This window comes from Sapajus apella, unplaced genomic scaffold (genome assembly GCF_009761245.1).
Source record: "Sapajus apella isolate SASKATOON/1434 unplaced genomic scaffold, GSC_monkey_1.0 scaffold9, whole genome shotgun sequence".
Classification (NCBI taxonomy): domain Eukaryota; kingdom Metazoa; phylum Chordata; class Mammalia; order Primates; family Cebidae; genus Sapajus; species Sapajus apella.
In genome coordinates this window covers 35,522,556-35,541,476 of record NW_022436949.1, presented here as the reverse complement: position 1 = coordinate 35,541,476, position 18,921 = coordinate 35,522,556, and the positions used below count along the sequence as shown (strand labels likewise).

Here is an 18,921-nt window from a genome sequence, read left to right as displayed (position 1 = left end):
TGCATTCGTGGCATGTATCTAAATATTTATTCAATAAGAAAAAGATCCATCTATTCTCAGAAAACATGTCAAATGGAGATACTGTTGCCCCTGATCTTGGATCTATATAGTCCTGCAAAGATATATCCCACTGCAATAAAAGGGGCTAGTGCATCAAAATTACTGCAAAAAATACTGCCTTTGCTGACACAGAATTATTGATCAAAATGTTGTGCACTTCACTAATATAGTTTTTGATGCTATACATCTGACTGGAAACAAATTTGACAATGTAGTTGTCAAATTAGACATGGAACATTAACTGCTCATTGTGATGAAGAAGGCAGGATTTCTTATGTGGAGCTACAAAAAGGCCTAGATGAAGTATAAGGGCAGAGTTATGGACTTTTCTTAATGGCAGTTTTATATTGGTTCTGACAAAAATGAAAGAAAGCACAAAAATCTCCCTTTGGAAAACACAGATGCTGCTATCATCATACCAGCTTTTCTTTTTTTTTTTTTTTTTTTTTTTTAATAACCTCTAGCTTGACTTCCAAATACATTAAAACAATTGCTAGTGTTTATGTGCTCAGGGACATCAGTGAGCCAAATACCATTGACTTTGTTTATAGCCTGGTGCCAAAACAAATGTGTTATATTTGATATATCCATTCTCACTATTAAAGAAGTTATCTATCCAATCTACATCTGGGAACGTCTACATTAATGCAGGAAATTTTGATAAATGAAGCTCCTTCAACACAAAGTAAAAAGGAAGCGTACAGTGACATTAGTGAGAAAACTAGGGCTGTCAGTTTCCTCTACATTGTTTGCCAACTTGCTAAACTCAGCATTTCTTATAGCATCTGGGCCACAACTGATACTGAGCTCCTCTGTGAAGGGATTTACTTTGGTACCGTTAATCACTCTACCCTTATCCAATTCTATGTGCTTCTTCCACATCCCCTCAATATCTGGATAAACATAGACTTGTTTTGGTGACAATTTCACTGAACAAAGAGTATATTTAGTTTTCCTTCAGTTCTAAATATAGACTGCATGAAAATAAACTTCACATAGTGTAGAACTATAACTGAAACTCATTTTCTGTTTGAATTAGCCAGTTATTTTCTATGGATAGCAATTAAGAACACTGACAAATACTGCGCAAAATTTTACAACCAGATATCTGTGAGAAATTGTATATATTTTCTCTACAAAGGTATACTACACCCCAAACCCAGATAAAGTGTCAGCATTTAATATGAATGCATATTAGAATCAACAAAAGTGAGTACACAATAGTAAGTACAATGATACTTCTCGAAGATTCATGTTGACCCTTTCCCTAATGGTGTGTGTGTGTGTGTATGTGTGTGTGTGTGTGTGTGTGTGTGTGTGTGTGTAGTGTGTAGTGTGTGGTGATTCAGCATATTCTTGCTAGAGCTGCCCTGTCATCCACTTACATGGTTTTGGTTTTCCAGCACTAACTTTGTAAGAGTTTCTTTTCATTCATTCATTCTTTCTTTCCATTTTTTTTTTCAATTTTGGGGAATTTGTTGACATAAAATCTTAAATAAGCCTAGTCCCTAAATATTATTAATTTCCTAACATTCACTGGTAGGGTTAGTAAATATAAAAGTCAGATTTTTCTGAATATTTATTATAATTTGTTTGACTACAATGTATCCAACATATTTTACTATAATATGGGAAAAAATGAAAATTATTATGTGTGAAATTAGAATCTGCTTTTTCCCCAAATTTATTGATAATGCTTTTCTGAACCCCTTCAAATATAATTAAGTTTTAAAGATATACCTCCACGTAATACATATTCCTGAATATAGTGGGATATACCCAAAAACAAGTCTTTGCAAGAAGGCCTGAGCTTTAGAAATTTTCAAAGGCACCTTTAAATTATAAAAAACTCATTGCATAAATCAATGTGTTTACCCACTTTCCCACTCTAAGAGTATCTGCTAATCTGAAACTGAGCTAACTTCCTACTAAGCAATCTCAGGCATTGTGTATACAACAGAATTTAAATAAAGCAATCTTTTGCAATAATCTGCACACATATTAATTTTCTCTGATTTTATCTGTCCTATAACAATACTCAATTAACATGGGGTTGGTACTTTGAGATAATACTATTAAGTAGCAATTCTTTAATGAGATCCTTCAAATAATTGACTTTCCTTGACAAAAATAATTACTGTAAAACACTGCCCAATCATTCTGGCACCTTGAAAATATTAGATGTAACTGCCACTCTAGCATAGATTATATCACATCTCAATAATGAAGGATATAAAAATCGCTCTCAGCTAAAATTTTGTAGGCGTTGCAGAATTATAAGAGCTAAAGCTGTTTAAATTAGCCCCTTTGTCTTTTAATCAGTGTAAGAGAGAAATTGACTCATACTGCCTTGCAGCCTCTAGCTCCTGGTTTCCCAGCATGTACTAAACGTGTAGCTCAATTTAAAGTAGTTATCAGTCACTGGCTGATACCACAAAATCATGAACCAAACTTTTAAGTGGAAGGAGCTAGTCCTTTTAATTCTGGCAACTTTTGATAGGCTAGTAGTGTTGAATAATATTCAATAGTAGTGTAGTGTTAAGAAATGTTCTCATCTCAAAAACTACTCCTCATAATTCCAAGTTTAACACTACAATGAATAGATTGGCCTCTTCTTAAAATTTACATAATCGTAGTCCTATCAGTATACAATGAAACATTACTAGAAATGTATCATTTTCTTTAAGAGCTTCGTAAAGTGATTTGATAAATTGATTATGAGGGTTCTTATACCCTAGTTGCTTGGGTATAACTTAAGTCCTTAGCAACTCCACAAGCTTAGTATAATTTTACTTCTTCAAAACTCGATTAGAATTTGAAACTCTGGATCTGCAGAGAATGTCCTATTTGTATTTGTTCCCCTTTCCTAATACTACTTCATTCTCTCTACATGGTTCTATTTTTAAATTTGTCATTCTATACTAATATTTCTATCTATTCTATTCTATTAGAATAGAACAAAACAACAACTAAATGAAACAAAAAAAAACTTGCCAAATATCCTTAAAAGCTCAGCAATTTACACGACTCTTCCTTTGGTTTATAAATTATATAGCACCAGCAATCTTCTGTGAATTTCCTACTGGCAGATTCTGCTCCCACTGAGAAGAAACAGCAATTTTATGACCCAAGGTTCTACTAGACTAAATAAATAAATAAGCAAACATCTCTTAAGTTGCAGTTTTCTCTTTTTCTCAAACAGTAAAATACATTTATTGCTACTAAGTTACTTTTCAGGGGGGCACCTTTTTCAGTGATTTATACACAGAACTGGTTTGCATCTCTTACTACATAATCTTGAGCTTATTCCAAACAAACAAAAAAACCCTTCACTCCTTCTACCAAGGTCTCACTGAAACATGGTGTGCTAATTGTTTTTCTCCATTTATAAGTTTTATTTGGGGGTTGCAAGCTGTTGGTAAGGAAAAAGACTAAGGAAAATTAGTAGGAAGTTGTATCATGTTGGTACTGGTGAGGGCAATATCCATGATTGCAGTAAATTTTACTGGAATGGAAATCCAAGGGCTTGGCTTTGTTTGTGGGTGTCTTATATAGCAGTATTTTATGCTTATGGAAAAGTAAAATTAGCCAACAACTAAAGTTCAGGTATTTCTTTTCAGATGGGTGAAGTTTTCCATTTCCTTTGACTGTATCTAGATTATTTATTTTATAGTTTTTTGTTTCTGTCCTGCTGCTTGCAAGACTCAAGACAAATTTTTTCAAACATATTTTCTTTGTCTATAGAAAGAACATTACATTTTAGTTTACACAAAAAATCAGTACTACGAAGTTTAAAAACAATAACAAAGTGAATATAGGCACTTTTCTCAATGGAAGATACAAACATTGCAATCCTTGGTTTCTGTCCAAACTAAGTATGAGGTTATTAACCAACTAACAGAGTTCTTAAGTGAGATGAGGCTGTCAGGCAGTCGTAGATGTATAGAAACATAATTATTAGCAGTTTTTAATTACAACATTTTGTTTCCTCCAAAAGAGCTATTTTATTTTATTGCACATGTGCTACTTTAAGCTATTTCCATTCCTTGTAAAAGTAAGTCAAGGATCGATTTTTTTTTTCTGAGACTGAACTCTCAGCACAATTCCCTGTGCAGAAAAAAAAAGAAGTACAACCATAGGCTTAGTGTTATTAAGAAACAAAAGAGGAGGAGCAACAGATAGCTGACTAGATGCAGCCACAAAACATCCCTCCCACCAAAAAACCCACAAAAATATTGAGTAATCAATCTGTCACCCTTAAAAGAGATTTTTTAAAGAGAAAATACTGAAAGTCAACAGAAAAGTGACACAGACACTGCAGTTGAGGACAGATGAAGCTTAGAAGCCCGCATGGAGTTGCTGAATGCCAGGACGCCTGAACAGATTCCAAGAAAGGGTTGAGTGAAAGAACTCCCGGGCACCACGCTACTGCTGTGGGGTATCCCAACTACAAGAGATCCCATTACCCCCATAAAAATTTGTATTGACAAGGGGAACTGCCTAGAGAGTAGGGAGAGGCAGCTCAAACCTTCACAGAGTCCAGAAGGTTTTGCTCATGGGACTGCTAAAGCCAGACCATAGATGCCTGTCTTTCAAAGCTCTCCATCTTGCTCTGAATGACTCTAGTCCCTGCTGAGCTGTGCTGGGAGATACCAGGGCTGCCTTTCCTACAAGACTGCTCTGATTTATTTGCCCCCTTGTCTGCCAGCCCATCCCAAAGTCCGCGACTGGCTGCTCCCACAAGAATGGGCACACAGCACAGCCTTCACTGCCCCACCTGTGTTCTGCCAGTGGCCTGGGAGCAATTTGGTCCCCCTAGCACAGCCAGTACTCAACCCCAGGGGATGAGAGGACACAGCCATGGGCCTGTTCTAAACCCCTCAGCCTTCAAGCACACTGCCAGGATTATTGAACTGAAATACGTGGCCTGAGCTTGAGGTGCCTCACACTCAGAACTCTGAGAAGAGTTAGGCCTGGGTTCGTGTACTGGGGCACTAGAATTAGGCATCTCTCCCCCTACAACCCAAGTCCAGAAAGGGTGTAGCTTGTTGGCCAGCCACACATTCTGTCTAAGAGAGCTCTGAAGCTCAGAGTACCTGGAACAGCCCAGCCCTCTGAGCACAGAAGTCTTGAGATAAAATTAGATTTTGACACCTGCTCCTGGGAAAGACACTGATAGGAAATCCGGTCAGGAGAGCACAAGTTGGGTGGTCCCCACAGCCACCTGCTGGGCAAAACACCCCAGGCCATTGGTGCTGCACCAGCTTTATGCCTCCAGCATGCTGCCCTGCCTGGGGATCCTCCTCCCTTGACCCACTGTATCACTAGACCACGCACAGAAATACCACACAACATTCTTTGACTTTACCAAGCTCAGAGAACTAGCAGATCCCTGGAAAGTTGCAGGCCTACTGGTGACCTACCTTCTGCTCAAGCTGCTCCTAAGAAATGGGGAAGGGCAGCACACCAGGGCCTCACTTAGGGCTAAGCAATGTTAAGAATGGTTCCAGTGATTTGAGGGGGTCTCCCCCAACGTCTAGGAGCAAACATGGTGAGGGGGTCATCTCTTGCCCCATCTTCCTCTCCCAGAGGGCTGTTGCAAATGAACTGGAATACCGAAGCAGCACATGACTGTGTGAGAGCCTCTCTGCTGGCCCTTATACTTAAATACCACCTAAGTGACTGCACCAGACAAAAATAAATTTCTTCAGCATGCATCACCTGTGAAACCAAATGCAGGAAACTAGCCACAGTGAAGAAACCCATACAGAGCTTTGGCACATTGAAAACACCCAGAAATGAAGCCAATTGATTATTCACAACATATGCCACAGTAAAACCCTCAACACAAAAAATAAAAACAATAAAAAACAAAAAACCCACCCAAATGACAGCAATTTCAAAAAGAAAAAGAAACACCAGCCTTCTCAGATGAGAAGAAATTAGCTGTATTTTTTTCTTAGAGAAATCTCCAAACTGCTTTCCACAGTGGCTGAACTAATTTACATTCCCACCAACAGTGTATAAACATTCCCTTTTTTCTGCACCTCCTCTAACATCTGTTGTTTTTTGACTTTTTATTTATAGCCATTTTGATTAGTTTGAGATGGTTTCTCATTGCGGTTTTTGAGAAATCTGCTTGTATGTCTTCTTTTGAGAAGCATCTATTAATTGCTTGCTTTTTTCATGGAATTATTTTTAAGATTTTGATTATTGGTTTAAGTGTCTTATAGATTTTTGATAGTCCTTTGTCAGATATAATACATAGTTTACTAATATTTTATCTCATTCTGTATATTGTCTGCTTATTCTTTTGATTGTTTCTTCTGTTGTGCATAATAACTCAACTCTAAATTCAAACAATCATAGCATTTCTTTACCTTCAAAAGATTCCACAAGCTCTCAAGCAATAGATCTTAAATGGATTGAATTGTCTGAGGTAACAGAATTATAATTCAGAGTCTGAATGGGACCTAAATTCAAGAGAAAATAGAAAGCCAATCCAAAAAAGCCAGTAAAATGATCCCAGAGCTGAAAGACCACATATCCACATTAAGGAAGAACCAAACTTAATGTTTGGAATTGAAAAATTTACTATAGGCATTTCAAAATACAACTGAAAGCCTTAACAACATACTAAACCAAGCTGAGTAAAGAATTTCAGAACTTAAGGATGAGTTCTTCAAATCAATTCAGTAAGACAATAACAAAGAAAAAATAAATTTATAAATGAACAGAATCTCCAAGAAACATGAGATTATGTAAAAATACCAATTCTGTGACTTACTGGCATTTCTGAGAGACCAGGAGAAAGAATAAGCAAGCTGGAAAACATATCTGAGGGAATAATTCATGAAAAGTTCCCCAATTGTGCTAGAGAGGTCAACATGCAAATTCAAGAAATTTAGAGAACCCTTGTGTGATATAAAAGATGATCATCACCAAGATACATAGTCATCAGATTTTACAAAGTCATTGTGAAAAGAAGTCTTAAAGGCAGCCAGAGAAAAGGGTCAGATCACTTACAAAAGGAACCCCATCAGGTTAACAGTGAATTTCTTAGCAGAAACCTCACAAGCCAGAAGAGATTGGGAGCCTATTGTTGGCATCCTTAAAGAAAATAAATTTCAACTAAGAATTTTATATCCTGCCAAACTAAGCCTCATAAATGAAGGATAAACAAAATATTTTTCAGACAGCAAATGCTAAGAGACTTTGTTTCCACTAGGCTAGCCTTGCAAGAAAGCCTTAAGGGAATTCTAAATATGGAAGCAAGAGAAAAATACCTGCTACCACAAAAACCCACTTAAATACATAGTTCACAAATCCCGTAAAGCAACTGCATAGCAAGGACTACAAAGCAACCAGCTAAAAACACTTTAAAAAACAAAAAAAACTCTCACATAGCAAGATTAATCTTGAATTATATGGTCTAAATGCCCCATCTGAAAAGCATCGATTGGTAAATTGGATAGAAAAACAAGACCCAACTGTCTGCTGTCTTCAAGAGACCCATCTCACTTGTACCACAGGCACAAAGTAAAGGAATGGAGAAAGTTCTATCATACAATGGAAAACAGAAGAGAGCAGGGGTCATGGTTCTTATATCAGATAAAATAGACTTTAAACCAACAAAGGTAAAAAGGACAAAAAAGACAATATCTAATGATAAAAGTTTCAATTCAACAAGATTTTACTAAATATATGCACACTCAACATTGGAGCATCCAGATTCATAAAACAAGTCATTGTAGACCTAGGAAAATATTTAGACAGGCATGTAATAACAGTGGGAGACTTCAGCATGTAATATATATATACCACTGAATACAACATAACTATAAAAAAGAATAAAATCATGTCCTTTGTAGCAACAGGAATGTAGCTAGAGGCCATTTTCTCAAGTGAACTAATGTGGAATTGGAAAATCAAATACTGCATGTTTTCACTTTTAAGTGGGAACTAAACATTAGGTACACATGGACAGAAGATAAGAACAATAGACACTGAGGACTATAGCTAAGGAAGGGAGGGGGCCAAGAGTTGAAAAACTATCTATTGGGTACTAGGCTTACTGACTGGGTGATGGGTTCAATTATACCCCAAATCTCAACATCACACCATATACCCTTATGACATACTTCAACATATGCACCCTGAATCTAAAATAATAGTTGAAAAAAGAAATAAAACCAAAATCCAAGTGTTTAGTATATATTTAAAGCTGTATGTCTAAATATGGCATTAACTGATATGCTTTATTATCTATTTGATTTTTATCATCAATATGCACTTCCTACATATTGACTTCTCTCTGATAGTTCCTATGTAATTTTTTTGTGATAAGAAACATTTATGCTTATTAATTACTAAGGACATTATTAGAGTCGGAATTATAGCTAGAACTCAAAATCAAATGCATATATTCTATTTAATAAAATTTTTTCCATGGAAATACTAGTTAATAATTCTGAAACACACATATATATATGAATTAAACACTTAAATAAATGAATGGCAGATAATAGAAGCCATGTTCATTACTTTTAGAGTAGGAAGCAACAGATGAGCAAAGGGTAGCAGCTTGGACAATCACGTATTAACGGATTAAAGTTGAGACATCACTATGAGTTAATGTTTAGCTTAATACAGACACAAATGGTTATGCATAGGAATATCTGTAGATACATATAAAAATTTTGGTTAGTATATAATTATATACCTTCTTGTTCTATGCCTTTCTAGTAAGAAGGACTAAAAATGAGGATACACAGCTGTGATAAGCAAACCTAGCACATAGATGCTAGTTTCTAGTACCATTCTCTAACGCTTTTACAGTCTGCTACTCTTACCTAGCTGAGTACAAACAAATCACTATTACATTTTACTGTAATATTTCAACTGCTATCATATGTTAGGTGTTTTGTTTCCTTGTTTGCATATTGCATGACAATTAAAGTAAATAGCTGAGATTTAACTTTGTATTAACATTACAGTGCAGAGATAGTGTTCATGGAAAGAAAGCCTGGAGATTGAACTTTTCATAAAAACATATGAACTCAGGAAATCACAGAGTAGATTTAGTGAGGACTTGGGTTTTCCACAGGGTGGAAATAGAGCTTTAAGCCAGGTGTATCTGAACCTCAATAAAATGACATCTGAGTCATCATCTACTTAGAAACACAAGAAACAGGTATATAGGAATAAAAGCAGGTCATGAGAAGTCAAGATAAATAAAACAGAATGTTAAATATGGAAGAAACAATAGGTTTATTTAAACTAGAACTCTCATTATAAAAATGAGAAACCAAAGTTTCCTGTGAAAGTAAGGCCTGGCTGAGCGCAGTGACTCATGCTTATAATCCCAGCACTTTGGGAGGAATTTGACTTTGTGACTGCTTGAGACCAGGAATTATAGACCAGCATGGGCAACATGGTGAGAGCTCATTTCTACAATTTTTTTTGAATCAGCTGGTCATGATGGCACTTGCCTGTAGTCCTAGGTACTCAGGAGTCTAAAGTGGGAGGATTGCTGGAGCCCAAGATTTCAAGGTTGCAATGCTATGATCGCACCACTACACTCCAGACTGTGTGACAGAGTGAGACTCTGTCTCTACAAGAACAACAAAGAATAAGAAAGTAAAATCTAAGGTGGACCATGAAGAATGACTAGGAGTTACTCATAATACATAGAGAAAGAGTTTTGAAAACAAAGAAATATTACATTACAAAGAACTGGAGGTAAGAAAGTGTACACAGTACAAATAAAAACAAAGAGTTAATATTTAGAAAAAAATACCAGATTTTTTATAAAGCAATAAAATATATGAAAGGTATCTTTTATGGTCTTATTAATATTATAGCTAAATTTGTCTTTTCAATGCTGAAAAAGTATATAAGAAATGCAAGAAACATGAATAGATTATTTCCAAAAACAAGTTAAAAGAAATAAATTCAACCTTCATTTCAAGACATCAGTATATGTATATGTACATAAAACAAATAATTAGGTAATATATATACTATATCATATATTATATATATATATACCATTCATATATAAATATAAATGCATACAAATACATATACACATGCATATATATATATATATATATAAATGGGAGAAAGGAATTTGTCAAGAAACATAGAGAGGCCAAAATTTCAAAAAAGCAAAATACATCTGTGTGGGCACACAGTTAACATGACCCTTCCTCTCCTATATAAACATTTGAGCTTTGGTTAACTGCTTAGCCCTGTTCCTCTAATACCTTGATAAAGTGGTATATCAACTCAATAACCACACAGCATTGTTTTTGATGAAAAGACATCTGATGAGAAAATTACATCTGGCCTAGAAGAAGCAAAAATATGTGACAGTAGCGATAGCTTTGAGTTCCTCTGGGCACAGTGATTCCTATAACTGGGACTTCCACTTACGAAAGCCCTAAGACTGTTTTAGACACGGTGGCTTCTCTTAGATTTAAGACATCTAAGCCAGAGCTATTTCTCAAAAAAATTATTGTAACTATTGAAGTAGATATTGAAAAATATCATAAACTTAGATAACATATACTTATCACTCAATTACTCATAAAAGAAAGCACATATATCTGGACTCCATAAAAAGAAGTGTCAGTACAAAACAATCTGAACAAGCTTCCGACAAATATTTACTGAATCTCTATGATATGCACTAGAAAAAATATATATACATTAATTTTCAGAATATATAATTAGGATATAAAAATAAAGACTATATATTTTTTTCAAATCAGACTAAAATTACGGTAGATAACTTATTACATTCTTGCACACAAGTACCTTGCTATAACTTTACATACTAGTATGTAATGAAGATAAGAACATCATTCATGGCAAATATTTTAAAGCATGAGAAATTACTTAGGTAAAAAGTAGACATACATATTTTTAAATTGAATACAAAGGCGTACCTTGTTTTACAGTGCTTTACTTTATTGTGTTTCATAGCCTGTTCCTTCAATGCCCTTATGAAATGTTATATCAACTTAGTAAGTAAGCACGTAGATATTATGTTTTTTACAAATTCAAATCTTGTGATAACTCTGCATTGAGCAAGTCTATCTGTGTCATTTTCTCAGCAGCAACTCAAGCAATCCTCCCACCCCAGCCTCTGAGTAGCTGGGACTACAGGCATACTCTACCACACCCAGCTAATTTTTGTATTAGTAAAGACAGGGTTTCACTGTGTTGCCCCAGGCTGACCTTGAACTCCTGAACTCAAGTTATCTGCCCTACTAGGCCTCCCAAAGTGCTGGGATTACAGGCCTGGCCTTAAGGTGGTGAACTTAATCCATAAATATTTTGCTCCACTAACTGGCCGTTCCTCTCTTTCCCTCTCCTCAGACCTTCCTATTTCTAAGGGACAGCAAATTTAAATTAGGCCAATGAATAGCCCCACAGTGGTCTCTAAGTGTTCAAGTGAAAGGAAGAGTCACACATCTTTCATTTCAAATGAAAAGCTAAAAATAGTTAAGCTTAGTGAGGAAGGCATGTTGAAAGCTGAAATCAGCTGAAACCTAGGCCTCTTGTACCAAACATTTCATCAAATTGTGAATTTTTCATTTGCACAAATGATAAGTTATTGAAGAAAATTAAAGGTCCTACTCTAGCAAACACATGAATGATAAATAAGAAAGTGAAACAGATTTATGCTAACATGGAGAAAGTTTGAATGGTTTGGATAGAAGATCAAACAAGCTACATTACCTTAAATCAAAGCCTAATCTAAAGACAGGCCTTAGTTCTCTTTAATTCTGTGAGAAAGCTGCTGAATAAAAGTTTGAAGCTATCAGAGGTTGGCCACGAGGTTTAAGAAAGCAAGCTCTCTCAGTAAAATGCAAGGTGAAGCAGCAAGTTCTGATGGAGAAGCTGAGGGAGAAGCAAGTTATTCAGAAGAGCTAACAGATAATTAAGGAAGGAGGCTAACAACAGATTTTCAATGTAGAAGAAACTGTTTTAAGTCAGGAAATGCCATCTTGGATTTTCATAGCCAGAGGGCAGAACTCAATACCTGGGCTCAAAGCTTTAAAGGACTCACTGACTCTCTTATTAGAGGCAAATGCAGCTGGTGACTTCAAGATAAAGCCAATGCTCATATATCATTGAAAATCTTAAGAGTCCTAAGAATTATTCTAAATCTACTCTGCCTGTCCTGTATAAATGGAAAAAGCAAAGCCTGGATGAGAGCACACCTGTTCCCAGCATGGTTCACTGAATATTTTAAGCCCACTATTGAGACCTAATTCTCAGAAAACACAATTCTTTTCAAAAATCATTGCTCAGTGACAATGCACCTGGTCATACAAGATCTCTGATAGACATATAAAAGAAAATGAATGTTTTCATGTGTGCTAACGCAATATCCATTTTGCAGCCAATGTATCAACTTTCAAGTTGAAATTTTTTAAGAAATAGATTTCATAAGTCTATTGCTGCCACAGATTGTGATTCCCCTATTAGATCTGGGCAAAGTAAATTGAAAGCTTTTGGAAAAGATTCCAGATGACATTAAGAACATTTGTGATTTATGGGAGGAGTCTGAAATATCAACATTAACAGGAGTTTAGAAGTTGATTCCAACCTTCATGGGTGACTGAGGGGTCCAAGACTTCAACAGAGGGAATAACAGCTGATGGTATAAAGCAACAGCAGAGTTTGAGGTGACTGACTCCAATTATAAAAGTTCTACTTGGGGGAAAATGCTATCAAACATCATCACATGCTACAGAACAACCTTTCATAAAAAGAAGAGTCAAATGATGTGGCCAACTTCATTGTTGTCTTATTTTTAAAAATTGCCATGCCAGATGTGGTGGCTCATACCTATAATCCCAGCACTTTGGGAGGCCAAGGTGGGTGGATCACCTGGGGTCAGGAGTTTGAGACCAGCCTGGTGCAAAACCCGAACTCTACTAAAAATACAAAAATTAGGCACAGTGGCAGGTGCTTATAATCCCAGCTAAGCTACTCAGGAAGCTGAAGCAGGAGAATGGCTTGAACCTAGGGGGATGGAGGTTAAATTGAGCGGAAATTGCACCACTTCACTCTCAACGGGGTAAAAAAAAAAACCCCCACATAAAAAAAAAAAAAAAAAAAGAAAAGAAAAGAAAAGAAAAGAAATTGCCACAGCCACCCCAACTTTTATCAGCCATTATCCTGATCAGTTGGCAACCATCAACATTGAGTTAAGAACCTCTTGAGCAAAAATATTATGACTCACTGAAGGCTCAGATCACTCTTAGCATTTTTTGCAATAAACTATTTTAAATTAAGACATGTACATTGGTTTTTTAGACATAACATTATTTCATATTTAATAGACTGCTCGATGGTATAAACATAACTTTTACATGCACCGAGAAATCAGGATGGTATAAACATAACTTTTACATGCACTGAGAAATCTCAGAACATTCATGACAGTCATTTTATTATAGTTGTCTGGAACTAAACCCACAATATCTCTGTGATATGCCTGTGTATACGTGCTCATTTAGAAAAACGCTAAATGGAAATACAGCAATGTGTCAACCATGTTATTCTCTGGCTAGTGAGATTTAAAATAGCTTTTCTTTTTGTGTGTCTATATTCCTTCATTACTTACATGGCAATATGTATATAATAGTCCAAAATAAATTTATTTCAGGTATATAATATGTCAGTGAAAATTAAATATATATAATTTAATGTTTAACAATATGCCAAAAATTAGATATATTTGACAATGGCAGGTAGAAAACCAAGTAGTAACTGTCCACTTTATTAATTGAGTTATATCACTATTACCAGATGTATTTTAATGTAGTGTCATAAAGTCCTATGGAAATCAGGAGGAAGCTTAATAGCTACCACCATACAGCAGTGAAAATTTACACATTTGTTTAAACACTACCTTATAGAAATAAATGTGCTTGAGTTTGGCATCTTACAATTTCACAAAATGTCAAGCACTTTTAGAATTAACCCTTTGTAAATTTTCATATTTTTTACAATTAAAAAATGTACAATAAAATTAAAAACAAAAACACAGTTTAAACATTCAAAATTTTGTTTTAACTACATCACATAATTTTACTCATAACTGTACCACATATTATGTATATTAGTTCATTATATAGTCACTGAGATTTATCATGGCAATTTAGTATTGTGACTCCTCAATTTAGAATTATTTATATATTTAGCCTCAATATGTATTCTAGAGGCTTAATTTCTGAAAATTATGGCTATATTTAATACACGGGTAATAGACTCATAGTATCTTTTTCCTGTAACACTTGTATGTCACAAAATTAAGGATTACATAAATAAATTTTTATTATTTCCTTTAAAAACTATATTCATATGCAGAATAAATGCGAACAATGTAATTTTTCTTATTTCATCTACATTTTTAAAAATCATAATTTATATTCATTTTTATGTATCATGTATATCTAGATACAGAAGTAGGATTTATTTTCTTGGTGTTTATCCTCAAAGGGAGGTGGTGAGCATTCATCTTAGTCAGGATATCTTTAGGAGTACATGCTATAATTCTAAAACAAACACATAAATAACAGAATGTACTGAAAAATGACAGCAATTTTAAATATTCTAAAATGTTAATAAAGCAATTGCTGTCCTCAAAGCAAAGTAAGGCCCTATTTGTTTTTCATGTGGAATAGAGTATAAAATTTTTAGTTGAAGATGAAGCCACAGTCTGCGAAGCACTACTACCAAATACAGTCAATAGTGGCTTGCATTAGATTTCAGGGAAGAAGATTATCTGACAAGTGACCATACTACTATACTTCAAGTAAAATTGGAGTTAAGTATAGAGTGCAACATACAATGTGTATAAAACTGTAAACTTATGTATAGAGGTGATAAAAAAAAAAGAGAGAAATCAAGGAAGATTTACACCTAGCTACTAGGCTCTGTAACAGCATTGTAATTGCACTATGGAAACTCTAAGCTAATAATAGAAACCACATCTATGAACTAGGCTTTTGGAGGACCAAGATAAGAAAAGAGACAAACAAACTACATATATGAGAGTAATAGGTGATAGATAGATAGATAGATAGATAGATGTCACTTTCTCAAAGTGGCCAATTTAAAAATAAAAAATTTTAAATAAAAATTTTAAAAACTATTTTATTTGATAAAATTGGACACTTTATTTCATGAAATCAAGTGCACAGGCTTGAGGCACAAAGTTTGAGACTAGCCTGGGTAACATAGCAAAACCCTGTCTCTACGAAAAAGAAAAAAAAATTAATTCACTATGTATGATGCCTTGCACACCTGTAGTCCTAGCTCCTGGGGAGGCTAAGTAGGAAAGATCACTTGAACACAAGAGTTTGAGGTTACTGTGTGCTATGATTGTGCCGCTGCACCTAACCCCAGTGACAAAGTGAAACCTAACTTATAAAAAAAAAAGTATATATATATATATATATATATATATACACATTATATATAAATTAATATATATATACATTACATATAAATTTATATAAGTGCTTATATAAATTATATATATATATATAATTTATATAAGCACTGTGTGAGTATAAAAAATACACAACAGACTAAGAAAAATTTAAAGTGCTAGTGACAAGAATAATTAAAAGAAAACTACTCTGATAAGGAACAGCATGCAAATACTATGAAAAATAAATTCCCAGGAAGGAACTACAAAGGGCCAACAAATATGAAAAATGCTTGCAATCATAGAAACACAACATTTTAAAACTCTGAGATATACTGAGATGTGAAGACATGGGAAATCACAAACTCCTCGTAAACTGACACATCAAACAATTGGATGTAGCATAATAAACGTTTAAATTTAATTTTATAATTAAATATACGTAGTCCACATGATATAGGAGTTAAAAAGAAATTATTCAGGCAGACAGTGAGGATAAGGAAGTCCTTGGTAAGGTTTCTGTTTTAATAAAAAGCAGCCCCAAATCATTTCTTTTCTAACAGAAAGTAGCCTGTAAAATTGAGCTGCAGACACGGGCAAGCAAGCTGGAAGCTTACACGGGTAAATGTCAGCAGCTGTGACAATGGGAAAAGTCTGTCTCAGTGCTAGGCATGTTTGACATGGCGGCTCCATCTTCCCTTTTCTTTGTCAACCATGTATACAGTAAAGAGTAGACAATATGGTCCTGGCCAGGGAGAAAACCCATTTACATAATAAAAGATTAGGTTTGGGTAACCAAACTTCTTCATGCCTGCTATGTAAACATCACACTTGGTCCAAATAATTTTTGGGCCTTATGTAAATCAGACACTGCCTCTTCAAGCCAGTCTATAAAACCCGCTTCGTTTCACCAAGAGTCCAAAAAATCCCAAGTGGATTTTTTGGATCCTTGGTGAGAGAGAGATCTATTTTCTTTTTTCTTTCTTTTGCCTATTACCCTTCTGCTCTTAAACTCACTACCTGTGTGTCCATGTCCTTGATTCCCTTGGCATGAGACAACGAATCTTGGGTATTTAGCCCAGACAAAAACATCTCTTCACATATACTATATTACTAAGAAAAATCATTATGAGAACATAAGTCCTTTGATAATACAAATATTTGTGCAGTAATTACAATTCTCAACTAAAAATATAACACATCCAAGTATTAGGAACTGAAGCCATTCAAATTCACAAAGCTTAACACTGAAGATTGAGAACTTACGTCAGCTGTGTCAAAATAAGTTACTTTTTTATTTTTATGAAATGTCTGCCCAGCATGATAAAACCACAAATCACTAAATAATTTTGCTCATTGCATCTGAAAATTTCTGCAAACCAATCTATTTGAGAAACAATTTGCACATCTGGGTAACATGTCTTCTGCACAAACAGCTCATTTATCAGACAGAATTTTACTTAGGAACTTGCATTAAGACTGTCACTCCTCTGTGTCCACCACTTCTAAACTATTACAGCATGAATTTTGGCCAATCCCAACCAGTTTCCTACTTTGAAAGAATCATTTAAAAAATCAGAATCTCTGAAAATGAGACACTGATAAGAATAGTTTTGTTTTATTTTTAATTAAAAGAATACATTTGTGAGTACAATGGTTTTGATAAACCAATACATTAAGGAATAAATGAAGCTAATTAGCATATTTATCACTTCACATTTTTTGTGCATATTGTGAACTTTTAAAATCTAACCTCTTAGCAATTTGAAATATGCCTTACATTATTATTAACTATAGTCATCATGCTATGCAATAGATAACCAAATTTGTTCCTCCTGTCTAATTGAAATGTTGTACACTTGACCAACACATTCCTTGTTCTTTCCTTCCCCTCCATTCCCTAGTCTCTGATAAGAACCATCCCATTTTCAACTTCTATGAGTCTGACTATTTTAGATTTCACATACAAGTGAGATCATACAGTATCAGTCTTTCTGTGCCTATTTCACATAGCATAATGCCCTTCATTTTCATCTATGTTGTTGCAAATGACAGAATTTTATTTTTTTAAATAACAGCAGTCCCAATTCTGGCTACATATCCAAAAGGTTTTAAAATCAGCATGTCAAAGAGATATCTCCCATGATTATTGCAGCGTTATTCACAATAGCCAAAGTATGGAATCAAAGAATGAATGCATTAAAAAAATGTGGTATATATTTTTAAGGCTGAATTGCACCTTAAGAGAGAAGGAAATTCTGTCATATGCAACAACATGGATGAAACAGGAGAAATTTAGTTTTTAAAGCTTATTCAATTATTTTGAATGCTACAACTAAAGATCTGATAGAGTTTAAGAGCCTATGGATTCAATAAATTTATTTTTTAGGATAAATTAAAGTTAGTAGAGTTTATGATGAGGAATTTATATTGAACATGATGGGGAACACGTAGGAGACTTTCTACCATATTTTGAATTAGCCTCAAATCTCAATTACCTTTATTTTACCTGATAGTGGTTCCTTCTGCTGTTTTAGTTGATACTTCCAAAAGATATCAGGTACTATACTGGCATTTGAAATATCAGTGTATTTTGTCCTAATCTCCATCCTTTCTTTTTTTTTTTTTTTTGAGACATAGTCTTGCTCTGTCACCAGGTGCCAGGTGCCAGATTGGAGTGCAGCGGGGCGATCTCTGCTCACTGCAACATCCGCCTCCCAGGTTCAAGCAATTCCTCTTCCTCCGCCTCCTGAGTAGCTGGGACTACAGACGCACGCCACCACGCCCACCTAATTTTTATATTTTAGGAGATAAGAGGTTTCACTATTTGGCCAGGAAGGTCTCTATCTCTTGACCTGGTGATCCGCCCACCTTAGCCTTTAAGTGCTGGGATTACAGATCCCCATTCTTTTATATCATGAGCTCTTTAAGAAAGGAAGCTCGCCTAATCCATCATCCCCACTAACATCACACCTGGTACATTATATGTATTTCATATTTGTTAAATGATTGAAGGTGAATAAAAATTATTCATGATTTATATATATCCTAATGGCTATAATTTTTAGTTTTTTATGTGTGTTTACCTTGGAAATTAAGGTTACCATGATTCACATGCTTCAGTAAGAAAAAATAATTCTTCATTTTTTAGTATAAACAGGACTATTTTCATTTCATTACTGTGCAAAAGAGGTACACAAAAGAATTTGTAAAGAAGATAGCTACATTTGCTTAGAGAGACTCCCTTAGATTATTATTTCATTTAAAAAGTCATCATTTAAAAAGTTTTGCCCTCTTGAATAAGAAAAAACATCATTATCCAATGAAGCTTCTTTAAGAACATTCAATAATAAAATAAGATTATCAGATATGCTTAATTTTAGATTTTAAGGTATTATTTTAAT

The 18,921-nt window shown here is 34.6% G+C and overlaps 1 long non-coding RNA gene across 1 annotated transcript; it reads right to left on the bottom strand.

Moving 5' to 3' along the window:
* Positions 1-449: 449 nt before the first annotated feature.
* LOC116551226 lies at positions 450-17,526 on the bottom strand. The gene is made up of 3 exons (XR_004268781.1): positions 17,451-17,526; positions 11,619-11,624; positions 450-464 (listed from the first exon to the last, which is right to left on the bottom strand). It is a non-coding gene; the product is annotated as an uncharacterized LOC116551226 (long non-coding RNA).
* Positions 17,527-18,921: the final 1,395 nt, after the last annotated feature.